This window comes from Dendrobates tinctorius, unplaced genomic scaffold (assembly GCF_039654945.1).
Source record: "Dendrobates tinctorius isolate UK_male_01 unplaced genomic scaffold, ASM3965494v1 ptg000068l, whole genome shotgun sequence".
Taxonomy (NCBI): Eukaryota; Metazoa; Chordata; class Amphibia; order Anura; family Dendrobatidae; genus Dendrobates; species Dendrobates tinctorius.
In genome coordinates this window covers 10,833,491-10,851,192 of record NW_027361736.1, presented here as the reverse complement: position 1 = coordinate 10,851,192, position 17,702 = coordinate 10,833,491, and positions in this window count along the sequence as shown.

Sequence of the window (17,702 nt, the reverse complement as noted above, 5' to 3'; positions counted from 1 at the left end):
ATTTTTGATGTTTTTCTACTCCTCTCATGAGCCCAAACAAGTCTCTAAAAGCATGAGTTTGCAACTACTTTACTTTTGGAGAAAATTCAAAACATTCATTATTCAATAGAGCCCAATAGCAAAAATCAGGTTTTGAATGAAGAATCACATTTCTTGGTAAAATCATGCAGGATTGAAATTTTTGATGGTTTTTTACTCCTCTCAACAGCCCAAACAAGTTTCTAAAAGGATGAGTTTGCAACTACTTTACTTTTGGAGAAAATTCAAAACATTCATTATTCAATAGGGCCCAAACTATCAAAAACCAACGGTTTCAATGAACACACATTTCTTGGTAGAATCATGCAGGACTGAAATTTTTGATGTTTTTCTACTCCTCTCATGAGCCCAAACAAGTCTCTAAAAGCATGAGTTTGCAACTACTTTACTTTTGGAGAAAATTCAAAACATTCATTATTCAATAGGGTCCAAACTATCAAAAACCAGCGGTTTGAATGAACACACATTTCTTGGTAGAATCATGCAGGACTGAAATTTTTGATGTTTTTCTACTCCTCTCATGAGCCCAAACAAGTCTCTAAAAGCATGAGTTTGCAACTACTTTACTTTTGGAGAAAATTCAAAACATTCACTTTTCACTAGAGCCCAATAGCAAAAATCAGGTTTTGAATGAAGAATCACATTTCTTGGTAGAATCATGCTGCATTGAAATTTTTGATGGTTTTTACTCCTCTCAACAGCCCAAACAAGTTTCTAAAAGGATGAGTTTGCAACTACTTTACTTTTGGAGAAAATTCAAAACATTCATTATTCAATAGGGCCCAAACTATCAAAAACCAGCGGTTTCAATGAACACACATTTCTTGGTAGAATCATGCAGGACTGAAATTTTTGATGTTTTTCTACTCCTCTCATGAGCCCAAACAAGTCTCTAAAAGCATGAGTTTGCAACTACTTTACTTTTGGAGAAAATTCAAAACATTCATTATTCAATAGAGCCCAATAGCAAAAATCAGGTTTTGAATGAAGAATCACATTTCTTGGTAAAATCATGCAGGATTGAAATTTTTGATGGTTTTTTACTCCTCTCAACAGCCCAAACAAGTTTCTTAAAGGATGAGTTTGCAACTACTTTACTTTTGGAGAAAATTCAAAACATTCATTATTCAATAGGGCCCAAACTATCAAAAACCAGCGGTTTCAATGAACACACATTTCTTGGTAGAATCATGCAGGACTGAAATTTTTGATGTTTTTCTACTCCTCTCATGAGCCCAAACAAGTCTCTAAAAGCATTAGTTTGCAACTACTTTACTTTTGTAGAAAATTCAAACCATTCACTATTCAATAGAGCCCAATAGCAAAAATCAGGTTTTGAATGAAGAATCACATTTCTTGGTAAAATCATGCAGGATTGAAATTTTTGATGGTTTTTTACTCCTCTCAACAGCCCAAACAAGTTTCTGAAAGGATGAGTTTGCAACTACTTTACTTTTGGAGAAAATTCAAAACATTCATTATTCAATAGGGCCCAAACTATCAAAAACCAGCGGTTTGAATGAACACACATTTCTTGGTAGAATCATGCAGGACTGAAATTTTTGATGTTTTTCTACTCCTCTCATGAGCCCAAACAAGTCTCTAAAAGCATGAGTTTGCAACTACTTTACTTTTGGAGAAAATTCAAAACATTCACTATTCAATAGAGCCCAATAGCAAAAATCAGGTTTTGAATGAAGAATCACATTTCTTGGTAAAATCATGCAGGATTGAAATTTTTGATGGTTTTTTACTCCTCTCAACAGCCCAAACAAGTTTCTAAAAGGATGAATTTGCAACTACTTTACTTTTGGAGAAAATTCAAAACATTCATTATTCAATAGGGCCCAAACTATCAAAAACCAGCGGTTTCAATGAACACACATTTCTTGGTAGAATCATGCAGGACTGAAATTTTTGATGTTTTTCTACTCCTCTCATGAGCCCAAACAAGTCTCTAAAAGCATGAGTTTGCAACTACTTTACTTTTGGAGAAAATTCAAAACATTCATTATTCAATAGAGCCCAATAGCAAAAATCAGGTTTTGAATGAAGAATCACATTTCTTGGTAAAATCATGCAGGATTGAAATTTTTGATGGTTTTTTACTCCTCTCAACAGCCCAAACAAGTTTCTAAAAGGATGAGTTTGCAACTACTTTACTTTTGGAGAAAATTCAAAACATTCATTATTCAATAGGGCCCAAACTATCAAAAACCAGCGGTTTGAATGAACACACATTTCTTGGTAGAATCATGCAGGACTGAAATTTTTGATGTTTTTCTACTCCTCTCATGAGCCCAAACAAGTCTCTAAAAGCATGAGTTTGCAACTACTTTACTTTTGGAGAAAATTCAAAACATTCACTTTTCACAAGAGCCCAATAGCAAAAATCAGGTTTTGAATGAAGAATCACATTTCTTGGTAGAATCATGCTGCATTGAAATTTTTGATGGTTTTTTACTCCTCTCAACAGCCCAAACAAGTTTCTAAAAGGATGAGTTTGCAACTACTTTACTTTTGGAGAAAATTCAAAGCATTCATTATTCAATAGGGCCCAAACTATCAAAAACCAGCGGTTTCAATGAACACACATTTCTTGGTAGAATCATGCAGGACTGAAATTTTTGATGTTTTTCTACTCCTCTCATGAGCCCAAACAAGTCTCTAAAAGCATGAGTTTGCAACTACTTTACTTTTGGAGAAAATTCAAAACATTCACTATTCAATAGAGCCCAATAGCAAAAATCAGGTTTTGAATGAAGAATCACATTTCTTGGTAAAATCATGCAGGATTGAAATTTTTGATGGTTTTTTACTCCTCTCAACAGCCCAAACAAGTTTCTAAAAGGATGAGTTTGCAACTACTTTACTTTTGGAGAAAATTCAAAACATTCATTATTCAATAGGGCCTAAACTATCAAAAACCAGCGGTTTCAATGAACACACATTTCTTGGTAGAATCGTGCAGGACTGAAATTTTTGATGTTTTTCTACTCCTCTCATGAGCCCAAACAAGTCTCTAAAAGGATGAGTTTGCAACTACTTTACTTTTGGAGAAAATTCAAAACATTCATTATTCAATAGAGCCCAATAGCAAAAACCAGCGTTTTGAATGAAGAATCACATTTCTTGGTAGAATCATGCAGGATTGAAATTTTTGATGGTTTTTTACTCCTCTCAACAGCCCAAACAAGTTTCTAAAAGGATGAGTTTGCAACTACTTTACTTTTGGAGAAAATTCAAAACATTCATTATTCAATAGGGCCCAAACTATCAAAAACCAGCGGTTTCAATGAACACACATTTCTTGGTAGAATCATGCAGGACTGAAATTTTTGATGTTTTTCTACTCCTCTCATGAGCCCAAACAAGTCTCTAAAAGCATGAGTTTGCAACTACTTTACTTTTGGAGAAAATTCAAAACATTCATTATTCAATAGAGCCCAATAGCAAAAATCAGGTTTTGAATGAAGAATCACATTTCTTGGTAAAATCATGCAGGATTGAAATTTTTGATGGTTTTTTACTCCTCTCAACAGCCCAAACAAGTTTCTAAAAGGATGAGTTTGCAACTACTTTACTTTTGGAGAAAATTCAAAACATTCATTATTCAATAGGGCCCAAACTATCAAAAACCAGCGGTTTGAATGAACACACATTTCTTGGTAGAATCATGCAGGACTGAAATTTTTGATGTTTTTCTACTCCTCTCATGAGCCCAAACAAGTCTCTAAAAGCATGAGTTTGCAACTACTTTACTTTTGGAGAAAATTCAAAACATTCACTTTTCACTAGAGCCCAATAGCAAAAATCAGGTTTTGAATGAAGAATCACATTTCTTGGTAGAATCATGCTGCATTGAAATTTTTGATGGTTTTTACTCCTCTCAACAGCCCAAACAAGTTTCTAAAAGGATGAGTTTGCAACTACTTTACTTTTGGAGAAAATTCAAAACATTCATTATTCAATAGGGCCCAAACTATCAAAAACCAGCGGTTTCAATGAACACACATTTCTTGGTAGAATCATGCAGGACTGAAATTTTTGATGTTTTTCTACTCCTCTCATGAGCCCAAACAAGTCTCTAAAAGCATGAGTTTGCAACTACTTTACCTTTGGAGAAAATTCAAAACATTCATTATTCAATAGAGCCCAATAGCAAAAATCAGGTTTTGAATGAAGAATCACATTTCTTGGTAAAATCATGCAGGATTGAAATTTTTGATGGTTTTTTACTCCTCTCAACAGCCCAAACAAGTTTCTAAAAGGATGAGTTTGCAACTACTTTACTTTTGGAGAAAATTCAAAGCATTCATTATTCAATAGGGCCCAAACTATCAAAAACCAGCGGTTTCAATGAACACACATTTCTTGGTAGAATCATGCAGGACTGAAATTTTTGATGTTTTTCTACTCTCATGAGCCCAAACAAGTCTCTAAAAGCATGAGTTTGCAACTACTTTACTTTTGGAGAAAATTCAAAACATTCATTATTCAATAGAGCCCAATAGCAAAAATCAGGTTTTGAATGAAGAATCACATTTCTTGGTAAAATCATGCAGGATTGAAATTTTTGATGGTTTTTTACTCCTCTCAACAGCCCAAACAAGTTTCTAAAAGGATGAGTTTGCAACTACTTTACTTTTGGAGAAAATTCAAAACATTCATTATTCAATAGGGCCCAAACTATCAAAAACCAGCGGTTTCAATGAACACACATTTCTTGGTAGAATCATGCAGGACTGAAATTTTTGATGTTTTTCTACTCCTCTCATGAGCCCAAACAAGTCTCTAAAAGCATGAGTTTGCAACTACTTTACTTTTGGAGAAAATTCAAAACATTCACTATTCAATAGAGCCCAATAGCAAAAATCAGGTTTTGAATGAAGAATCACATTTCTTGGTAAAATCATGCAGGATTGAAATTTTTGATGGTTTTTTACTCCTCTCAACAGCCCAAACAAGTTTCTAAAAGGATGAGTTTGCAACTACTTTACTTTTGGAGAAAATTCAAAACATTCATTATTCAATAGGGCCCAAACTATCAAAAACCAGCGGTTTGAATGAACACACATTTCTTGGTAGAATCATGCAGGACTGAAATTTTTGATGTTTTTCTACTCCTCTCATGAGCCCAAACAAGTCTCTAAAAGCATGAGTTTGCAACTACTTTACTTTTGGAGAAAATTCAAAACATTCACTATTCAATAGAGCCCAATAGCAAAAATCAGGTTTTGAATGAAGAATCACATTTCTTGGTAAAATCATGCAGGATTGAAATTTTTGATGGTTTTTTACTCCTCTCAACAGCCCAAACAAGTTTCTAAAAGGATGAGTTTGCAACTACTTTACTTTTGGAGAAAATTCAAAACATTCATTATTCAATAGGGCCCAAACTATCAAAAACCAGCGGTTTGAATGAACACACATTTCTTGGTAGAATCATGCAGGACTGAAATTTTTGATGTTTTTCTACTCCTCTCATGAGCCCAAACAAGTCTCTAAAAGCATGAGTTTGCAACTACTTTACTTTTGGAGAAAATTCAAAACATTCATTATTCAATAGAGCCCAATAGCAAAAATCAGGTTTTGAATGAAGAATCACATTTCTTGGTAAAATCATGCAGGATTGAAATTTTTGATGGTTTTTTACTCCTCTCAACAGCCCAAACAAGTTTCTAAAAGGATGAGTTTGCAACTACTTTACTTTTGGAGAAAATTCAAAACATTCATTATTCAATAGGGCCCAAACTATCAAAAACCAGCGGTTTCAATGAACACACATTTCTTGGTAGAATCATGCAGGACTGAAATTTTTGATGTTTTTCTACTCCTCTCATGAGCCCAAACAAGTCTCTAAAAGCATGAGTTTGCAACTACTTTACTTTTGGAGAAAATTCAAAACATTCACTTTTCACTAGAGCCCAATAGCAAAAATCAGGTTTTGAATGAAGAATCACATTTCTTGGTAGAATCATGCTGCATTGAAATTTTTGATGGTTTTTTACTCCTCTCAACAGCCCAAACAAGTTTCTAAAAGGATGAGTTTGCAACTACTTTACTTTTGGAGAAAATTCAAAACATTCATTATTCAATAGGGCCCAAACTATCAAAAACCAGCGGTTTGAATGAACACACATTTCTTGGTAGAATCATGCAGGACTGAAATTTTTGATGTTTTTCTACTCCTCTCATGAGCCCAAACAAGTCTCTAAAAGCATGAGTTTGCAACTACTTTACTTTTGGAGAAAATTCAAAACATTCATTATTCAATAGAGCCCAATAGCAAAAATCAGGTTTTGAATGAAGAATCACATTTCTTGGTAGAATCATGCAGGATTGAAATTTTTGATGGTTTTTTACTCCTCTCAACAGCCCAAACAAGTTTCTAAAAGGATGAGTTTGCAACTACTTTACTTTTGGAGAAAATTCAAAACATTCATTATTCAATAGGGCCCAAAATATCAAAAACCAGCGGTTTGAATGAACACACATTTCTTGGTAGAATCGTGCAGGACTGAAATTTTTGATGTTTTTCTACTCCTCTCATGAGCCCAAACAAGTCTCTAAAAGGATGAGTTTGCAACTACTTTACTTTTGGAGAAAATTCAAAACATTCATTATTCAATAGAGCCCAATAGCAAAAACCAGCGTTTTGAATGAAGAATCACATTTCTTGGTAGAATCATGCAGGATTGAAATTTTTGATGGTTTTTTACTCCTCTCAACAGCCCAAACAAGTTTCTAAAAGGATGAGTTTGCAACTACTTTACTTTTGGAGAAAATTCAAAACATTCATTATTCAATAGGGTCCAAACTATCAAAAACCAGCGGTTTCAATGAACACATATTTCTTGGTAGAATCATGCAGGACTGAAATTTTTGATGTTTTTCTACTCCTCTCATGAGCCCAAACAAGTCTCTAAAAGCATGAGTTTGCAACTACTTTACTTTTGGAGAAAATTCAAAACATTCATTATTCAATAGAGCCCAATAGCAAAAATCAGGTTTTGAATGAAGAATCACATTTCTTGGTAAAATCATGCTGGATTGAAATTTTTGATGGTTTTTTACTCCTCTCAACAGCCCAAACAAGTTGCTAAAAGGATGAGTTTGCAACTACTTTACTTTTGGAGAAAATTCAAAACATTCATTATTCAATAGGGCCCAAACTATCAAAAACCAGCGGTTTGAATGAACACACATTTCTTGGTAGAATCATGCAGGACTGAAATTTTTGATGTTTTTCTACTCCTCTCATGAGCCCAAACAAGTCTCTAAAAGCATGAGTTTGCAACTACTTTACTTTTGGAGAAAATTCAAAACATTCACTTTTCACTAGAGCCCAATAGCAAAAATCAGGTTTTGAATGAAGAATCACATTTCTTGGTAGAATCATGCTGTATTGAAATTTTTGATGGTTTTTTACTCCTCTCAACAGCCCAAACAAGTTTCTAAAAGGATGAGTTTGCAACTACTTTACTTTTGGAGAAAATTCAAAACATTCATTATTCAATAGGGCCCAAACTATCAAAAACCAACGGTTTCAATGAACACACATTTCTTGGTAGAATCATGCAGGACTGAAATTTTTGATGTTTTTCTACTCCTCTCATGAGCCCAAACAAGTCTCTAAAAGCATGAGTTTGCAACTACTTTACTTTTGGAGAAAATTCAAAACATTCATTATTCAATAGGGACCAAAATATCAAAAACCAGCGGTTTGAATGAACACACATTTCTTGGTAGAATCGTGCAGAACTGAAATTTTGGATTTTTTTCTACTCCTCTCATGAGCCCAAACAAGTCTCTAAAAGGATGAGTTTGCAACTACTTTACTTTTGGAGAAAATTCAAAACATTCATTATTCAATAGAGCCCAATAGCAAAAACCAGCGTTTTGAATGAATAATCACATTTCTTGGTAGAATCATGCAGGATTGAAATTTTTGATGGTTTTTTACTCCTCTCAACAGCCCAAACAAGTTTCTAAAAGGATGAGTTTGCAACTACTTTACTTTTGGAGAAAATTCAAAACATTCATTATTCAATAGGGCCCAAACTATCAAAAACCAACGGTTTCAATGAACACACATTTCTTGGTAGAATCATGCAGGACTGAAATTTTTGATGTTTTTCTACTCCTCTCATGAGCCCAAACAAGTCTCTAAAAGCATGAGTTTGCAACTACTTTACTTTTGGAGAAAATTCAAAACATTCATTATTCAATAGAGCCCAATAGCAAAAATCAGGTTTTGAATGAAGAATCACATTTCTTGGTAAAATCATGCAGGATTGAAATTTTTGATGGTTTTTTACTCCTCTCAACAGCCCAAACAAGTTTCTAAAAGGATGAGTTTGCAACTACTTTACTTTTGGAGAAAATTCAAAGCATTCATTATTCAATAGGGCCCAAACTATCAAAAACCAGCGGTTTCAATGAACACACATTTCTTGGTAGAATCATGCAGGACTGAAATTTTTGATGTTTTTCTACTCCTCTCATGAGCCCAAACAAGTCTCTAAAAGCATGAGTTTGCAACTACTTTACTTTTGGAGAAAATTCAAAACATTCACTATTCAATAGAGCCCAATAGCAAAAATCAGGTTTTGAATGAAGAATCACATTTCTTGGTAAAATCATGCAGGATTGAAATTTTTGATGGTTTTTTACTCCTCTCAACAGCCCAAACAAGTTTCTAAAAGGATGAGTTTGCAACTACTTTACTTTTGGAGAAAATTCAAAACATTCATTATTCAATAGGGCCCAAACTATCAAAAACCAGCGGTTTCAATGAACACACATTTCTTGGTAGAATCATGCAGGACTGAAATTTTTGATGTTTTTCTACTCCTCTCATGAGCCCAAACAAGTCTCTAAAAGCATGAGTTTGCAACTACTTTACTTTTGGAGAAAATTCAAAACATTCATTATTCAATAGAGCCCAATAGCAAAAATCAGGTTTTGAATGAAGAATCACATTTCATGGTAGAATCATGCAGGATTGAAATTTTTGATGGTTTTTTACTCCTCTCAACAGCCCAAACAAGTTTCTAAAAGGATGAGTTTGCAACTACTTTACTTTTGGAGAAAATTCAAAACATTCATTATTCAATAGGGCCCAAAATATCAAAAACCAGCGGTTTGAATGAACACACATTTCTTGGTAGAATCGTGCAGGACTGAAATTTTTGATGTTTTTCTACTCCTCTCATGAGCCCAAACAAGTCTCTAAAAGGATGAGTTTGCAACTACTTTACTTTTGGAGAAAATTCAAAACATTCATTATTCAATAGAGCCCAATAGCAAAAACCAGCGTTTTGAATGAAGAATCACATTTCTTGGTAGAATCATGCAGGATTGAAATTTTTGATGGTTTTTTACTCCTCTCAACAGCCCAAACAAGTTTCTAAAAGGATGAGTTTGCAACTACTTTACTTTTGGAGAAAATTCAAAACATTCATTATTCAATAGGGTCCAAACTATCAAAAACCAGCGGTTTCAATGAACACATATTTCTTGGTAGAATCATGCAGGACTGAAATTTTTGATGTTTTTCTACTCCTCTCATGAGCCCAAACAAGTCTCTAAAAGCATGAGTTTGCAACTACTTTACTTTTGGAGAAAATTCAAAACATTCATTATTCAATAGAGCCCAATAGCAAAAATCAGGTTTTGAATGAAGAATCACATTTCTTGGTAAAATCATGCTGGATTGAAATTTTTGATGGTTTTTTACTCCTCTCAACAGCCCAAACAAGTTGCTAAAAGGATGAGTTTGCAACTACTTTACTTTTGGAGAAAATTCAAAACATTCATTATTCAATAGGGCCCAAACTATCAAAAACCAGCGGTTTGAATGAACACACATTTCTTGGTAGAATCATGCAGGACTGAAATTTTTGATGTTTTTCTACTCCTCTCATGAGCCCAAACAAGTCTCTAAAAGCATGAGTTTGCAACTACTTTACTTTTGGAGAAAATTCAAAACATTCACTTTTCACTAGAGCCCAATAGCAAAAATCAGGTTTTGAATGAAGAATCACATTTCTTGGTAGAATCATGCTGTATTGAAATTTTTGATGGTTTTTTACTCCTCTCAACAGCCCAAACAAGTTTCTAAAAGGATGAGTTTGCAACTACTTTACTTTTGGAGAAAATTCAAAACATTCATTATTCAATAGGGCCCAAACTATCAAAAACCAACGGTTTCAATGAACACACATTTCTTGGTAGAATCATGCAGGACTGAAATTTTTGATGTTTTTCTACTCCTCTCATGAGCCCAAACAAGTCTCTAAAAGCATGAGTTTGCAACTACTTTACTTTTGGAGAAAATTCAAAACATTCATTATTCAATAGGGCCCAAAATATCAAAAACCAGCGGTTTGAATGAACACACATTTCTTGGTAGAATCGTGCAGAACTGAAATTTTGGATTTTTTTCTACTCCTCTCATGAGCCCAAACAAGTCTCTAAAAGGATGAGTTTGCAACTACTTTACTTTTGGAGAAAATTCAAAACATTCATTATTCAATAGAGCCCAATAGCAAAAACCAGCGTTTTGAATGAATAATCACATTTCTTGGTAGAATCATGCAGGATTGAAATTTTTGATGGTTTTTTACTCCTCTCAACAGCCCAAACAAGTTTCTAAAAGGATGAGTTTGCAACTACTTTACTTTTGGAGAAAATTCAAAACATTCATTATTCAATAGGGCCCAAACTATCAAAAACCAACGGTTTCAATGAACACACATTTCTTGGTAGAATCATGCAGGACTGAAATTTTTGATGTTTTTCTACTCCTCTCATGAGCCCAAACAAGTCTCTAAAAGCATGAGTTTGCAACTACTTTACTTTTGGAGAAAATTCAAAACATTCATTATTCAATAGAGCCCAATAGCAAAAATCAGGTTTTGAATGAAGAATCACATTTCTTGGTAAAATCATGCAGGATTGAAATTTTTGATGGTTTTTTACTCCTCTCAACAGCCCAAACAAGTTTCTAAAAGGATGAGTTTGCAACTACTTTACTTTTGGAGAAAATTCAAAGCATTCATTATTCAATAGGGCCCAAACTATCAAAAACCAGCGGTTTCAATGAACACACATTTCTTGGTAGAATCATGCAGGACTGAAATTTTTGATGTTTTTCTACTCCTCTCATGAGCCCAAACAAGTCTCTAAAAGCATGAGTTTGCAACTACTTTACTTTTGGAGAAAATTCAAAACATTCACTATTCAATAGAGCCCAATAGCAAAAATCAGGTTTTGAATGAAGAATCACATTTCTTGGTAAAATCATGCAGGATTGAAATTTTTGATGGTTTTTTACTCCTCTCAACAGCCCAAACAAGTTTCTAAAAGGATGAGTTTGCAACTACTTTACTTTTGGAGAAAATTCAAAACATTCATTATTCAATAGGGCCCAAACTATCAAAAACCAGCGGTTTCAATGAACACACATTTCTTGGTAGAATCATGCAGGACTGAAATTTTTGATGTTTTTCTACTCCTCTCATGAGCCCAAACAAGTCTCTAAAAGCATGAGTTTGCAACTACTTTACTTTTGGAGAAAATTCAAAACATTCATTATTCAATAGAGCCCAATAGCAAAAATCAGGTTTTGAATGAAGAATCACATTTCATGGTAGAATCATGCAGGATTGAAATTTTTGATGGTTTTTTACTCCTCTCAACAGCCCAAACAAGTTTCTAAAAGGATGAGTTTGCAACTACTTTACTTTTGGAGAAAATTCAAAACATTCATTATTCAATATGGCCCAAAATATCAAAAACCAGCGGTTTGAATGAACACACATTTCTTGGTAGAATCGTGCAGGACTGAAATTTTTGATGTTTTTCTACTCCTCTCATGAGCCCAAACAAGTCTCTAAAAGGATGAGTTTGCAACTACTTTACTTTTGGAGAAAATTCAAAACATTCATTATTCAATAGAGCCCAATAGCAAAAACCAGCGTTTTGAATGAAGAATCACATTTCTTGGTAGAATCATGCAGGATTGAAATTTTTGATGGTTTTTTACTCCTATCAACAGCCCAAACAAGTTTCTAAAAGGATGAGTTTGCAACTACTTTACTTTTGGAGAAAATTCAAAACATTCATTATTCAATAGAGCCCAATAGCAAAAATCAGGTTTTGAATGAAGAATCACATTTCTTGGTAAAATCATGCAGGATTGAAATTTTTGATGGTTTTTTACTCCTCTCAACAGCCCAAACAAGTTTCTAAAAGGATGAGTTTGCAACTACTTTACTTTTGGAGAAAATTCAAAACATTCATTATTCAATAGGGCCCAAACTATCAAAAACCAGCGGTTTGAATGAACACACATTTCTTGGTAGAATCATGCAGGACTGAAATTTTTGATGTTTTTCTACTCCTCTCATGAGCCCAAACAAGTCTCTAAAAGCATGAGTTTGCAACTACTTTACTTTTGGAGAAAATTCAAAACATTCACTTTTCACTAGAGCCCAATAGCAAAAATCAGGTTTTGAATGAAGAATCACATTTCTTGGTAGAATCATGCTGCATTGAAATTTTTGATGGTTTTTACTCCTCTCAACAGCCCAAACAAGTTTCTAAAAGGATGAGTTTGCAACTACTTTACTTTTGGAGAAAATTCAAAACATTCATTATTCAATAGGGCCCAAACTATCAAAAACCAGCGGTTTCAATGAACACACACTTCTTGGTAGAATCATGCAGGACTGAAATTTTTGATGTTTTTCTACTCCTCTCATGAGCCCAAACAAGTCTCTAAAAGCATGAGTTTGCAACTACTTTACTTTTGGAGAAAATTCAAAACATTCATTATTCAATAGAGCCCAATAGCAAAAATCAGGTTTTGAATGAAGAATCACATTTCTTGGTAAAATCATGCAGGATTGAAATTTTTGATGGTTTTTTACTCCTCTCAACAGCCCAAACAAGTTTCTTAAAGGATGAGTTTGCAACTACTTTACTTTTGGAGAAAATTCAAAACATTCATTATTCAATAGGGCCCAAACTATCAAAAACCAGCGGTTTCAATGAACACACATTTCTTGGTAGAATCATGCAGGACTGAAATTTTTGATGTTTTTCTACTCCTCTCATGAGCCCAAACAAGTCTCTAAAAGCATGAGTTTGCAACTACTTTACTTTTGGAGAAAATTCAAAACATTCACTATTCAATAGAGCCCAATAGCAAAAATCAGGTTTTGAATGAAGAATCACATTTCTTGGTAAAATCATGCAGGATTGAAATTTTTGATGGTTTTTTACTCCTCTCAACAGCCCAAACAAGTTTCTAAAAGGATGAGTTTGCAACTACTTTACTTTTGGAGAAAATTCAAAACATTCATTATTCAATAGGGCCCAAACTATCAAAAACCAGCGGTTTGAATGAACACACATTTCTTGGTACAAATATGCAGGACTGAAATTTTTGATGTTTTTCTACTCCTCTCATGAGCCCAAACAAGTCTCTAAAAGCATGAGTTTGCAACTACTTTACTTTTGGAGAAAATTCAAAACATTCACTATTCAATAGAGCCCAATAGCAAAAATCAGGTTTTGAATGAAGAATCACATTTCTTGGTAAAATCATGCAGGATTGAAATTTTTGATGGTTTTTTACTCCTCTCAACAGCCCAAACAAGTTTCTAAAAGGATGAATTTGCAACTACTTTACTTTTGGAGAAAATTCAAAACATTCATTATTCAATAGGGCCCAAACTATCAAAAACCAGCGGTTTCAATGAACACACATTTCTTGGTAGAATCATGCAGGACTGAAATTTTTGATGTTTTTCTACTCCTCTCATGAGCCCAAACAAGTCTCTAAAAGCATGAGTTTGCAACTACTTTACTTTTGGAGAAAATTCAAAACATTCATTATTCAATAGAGCCCAATAGCAAAAATCAGGTTTTGAATGAAGAATCACATTTCTTGGTAAAATCATGCAGGATTGAAATTTTTGATGGTTTTTTACTCCTCTCAACAGCCCAAACAAGTTTCTAAAAGGATGAGTTTGCAACTACTTTACTTTTGGAGAAAATTCAAAACATTCATTATTCAATAGGGCCCAAACTATCAAAAACCAGCGGTTTCAATGAACACACATTTCTTGGTAGAATCATGCAGGACTGAAATTTTTGATGTTTTTCTACTCCTCTCATGAGCCCAAACAAGTCTCTAAAAGCATGAGTTTGCAACTACTTTACTTTTGGAGAAAATTCAAAACATTCACTTTTCACAAGAGCCCCATAGCAAAAATCAGGTTTTGAATGAAGAATCACATTTCTTGGTAGAATCATGCTGCATTGAAATTTTTGATGGTTTTTTACTCCTCTCAACAGCCCAAACAAGTTTCTAAAAGGATGAGTTTGCAACTACTTTACTTTTGGAGAAAATTCAAAGCATTCATTATTCAATAGGGCCCAAACTATCAAAAACCAGCGGTTTCAATGAACACACATTTCTTGGTAGAATCATGCAGGACTGAAATTTTTGATGTTTTTCTACTCCTCTCATGAGCCCAAACAAGTCTCTAAAAGCATGAGTTTGCAACTACTTTACTTTTGGAGAAAATTCAAAACATTCACTATTCAATAGAGCCCAATAGCAAAAATCAGGTTTTGAATGAAGAATCACATTTCTTGGTAAAATCATGCAGGATTGAAATTTTTGATGGTTTTTTACTCCTCTCAACAGCCCAAACAAGTTTCTAAAAGGATGAGTTTGCAACTACTTTACTTTTGGAGAAAATTCAAAACATTCATTATTCAATAGGGCCCAAACTATCAAAAACCAGCGGTTTCAATGAACACACATTTCTTGGTAGAATCATGCAGGACTGAAATTTTTGATGTTTTTCTACTCCTCTCATGAGCCCAAACAAGTCTCTAAAAGCATGAGTTTGCAACTACATTACTTTTGGAGAAAATTCAAAACATTCATTATTCAATAGAGCCCAATAGCAAAAATCAGGTTTTGAATGAAGAATCACATTTCATGGTAGAATCATGCAGGATTGAAATTTTTGATGGTTTTTTACTCCTCTCAACAGCCCAAACAAGTTTCTAAAAGGATGAGTTTGCAACTACTTTACTTTTGGAGAAAATTCAAAACATTCATTATTCAATATGGCCCAAAATATCAAAAACCAGCGGTTTGAATGAACACACATTTCTTGGTAGAATCATGCAGGACTGAAATTTTTGATGTTTTTCTACTCCTCTCATGAGCCCAAACAAGTCTCTAAAAGCATGAGTTTGCAACTACTTTACTTTTGGAGAAAATTCAAAACATTCACTTTTCACTAGAGCCCAATAGCAAAAATCAGGTTTTGAATGAAGAATCACATTTCTTGGTAGAATCATGCTGCATTGAAATTTTTGATGGTTTTTTACTCCTCTCAACAGCCCAAACAAGTTTCTAAAAGGATGAGTTTGCAACTACTTTACTTTTGGAGAAAATTCAAAACATTCATTATTCAATAGGGCCCAAAATATCAATAACCAGCGGTTTGAATGAACACACATTTCTTGGTAGAATCGTGAAGGACTGAAATTTTTGATGTTTTTCTACTCCTCTCATGAGCCCAAACAAGTCTCTAAAAGGACGAGTTTGCAACTTTTTTACTTTTGGAGAAAATTCAAAACATTCATTATTCAATAGAGCCCAATAGCAAAAACCAGCGTTTTGAATGAAGAATCACATTTCTTGGTAGAATCATGCAGGATTGAAATTTTTGATGGTTTTTTACTCCTCTCAACAGCCCAAACAAGTTTCTAAAAAGATGAGTTTGCAACTACTTTACTTTTGGAGAAAATTCAAAACATTCATTATTCAATAGGGTCCAAACTATCAAAAACCAGCGGTTTCAATGAACACATATTTCTTGGTAGAATCATGCAGGACTGAAATTTTTGATGTTTTTCTACTCCTCTCATGAGCCCAAACAAGTCTCTAAAAGCATGAGTTTGCAACTACTTTACTTTTGGAGAAAATTCAAAACATTCATTATTCAATAGAGCCCAATAGCAAAAATCAGGTTTTGAATGAAGAATCACATTTCTTGGTAAAATCATGCTGGATTGAAATTTTTGATGGTTTTTTACTCCTCTCAACAGCCCAAACAAGTTTCTAAAAGGATGAGTTTGCAACTACTTTACTTTTGGAGAAAATTCAAAACATTCATTATTCAATAGGGCCCAAACTATCAAAAACCAGCGGTTTCAATGAACACACATTTCTTGGTAGAATCATGCAGGACTGAAATTTTTGATGTTTTTCTACTCCTCTCATGAGCCCAAACAAGTCTCTAAAAGCATGAGTTTGCAACTACTTTACTTTTGGAGAAAATTCAAAACATTCATTATTCAATAGAGCCCAATAGCAAAAATCAGGTTTTGAATGAAGATTCACATTTCTTGGTAAAATCATGCAGGATTGAAATTTTTGATGGTTTTTTACTCCTCTCAACAGCCCAAACAAGTTTCTAAAAGGATGAGTTTGCAACTACTTTACTTTTGGAGAAAATTCAAAACATTCATTATTCAATAGGGCCCAAACTATCAAAAACCAACGGTTTCAATGAACACACATTTCTTGGTAGAATCATGCAGGACTGAAATTTTTGATGTTTTTCTACTCCTCTCATGAGCCCAAACAAGTCTCTAAAAGCATGAGTTTGCAACTACTTTACTTTTGGAGAAAATTCAAAACATTCATTATTCAATAGGGCCCAAAATATCAAAAACCAGTGGTTTGAATGAACACACATTTCTTGGTAGAATCGTGTAGAACTGAAATTTTGGATTTTTTTCTACTCCTCTCATGAGCCCAAACAAGTCTCTAAAAGGATGAGTTTGCAACTACTTTACTTTTGGAGAAAATTCAAAACATTCATTATTCAATAGAGCCCAATAGCAAAAACCAGCGTTTTGAATGAATAATCACATTTCTTGGTAGAATCATGCAGGATTGAAATTTTTGATGGTTTTTTACTCCTCTCAACAGCCCAAACAAGTTTCTAAAAGGATGAGTTTGCAACTACTTTACTTTTGGAGAAAATTCAAAACATTCATTATTCAATAGGGCCCAAACTATCAAAAACCAGCGGTTTCAATGAACACACATTTCTTGGTAGAATCATGCAGGACTGAAATTTTTGATGTTTTTCTACTCCTCTCATGAGCCCAAACAAGACTCTAAAAGCATGAGTTTGCAACTACTTTACTTTTGGAGAAAATTCAAAACATTCATTATTCAATAGAGCCCAATAGCAAAAATCAGGTTTTGAATGAAGAATCACATTTCTTGGTAAAATCATGCAGGATTGAAATTTTTGATGGTTTTTTTACTCCTCTCAACAGCCCAAACAAGTTTCTAAAAGGATGAGTTTGCAACTACTTTACTTTTGGAGAAAATTCAAAACATTCATTATTCAATAGGGCCCAAACTATCAAAAACCAGCGGTTTCAATGAACACACATTTCTTGGTAGAATCATGCAGGACTGAAATTTTTGATGTTTTTCTACTCCTCTCATGAGCCCAAACAAGTCTCTAAAAGCATGAGTTTGCAACTACTTTACTTTTGGAGAAAATTCAAAACATTCATTATTCAATAGAGCCCAATAGCAAAAA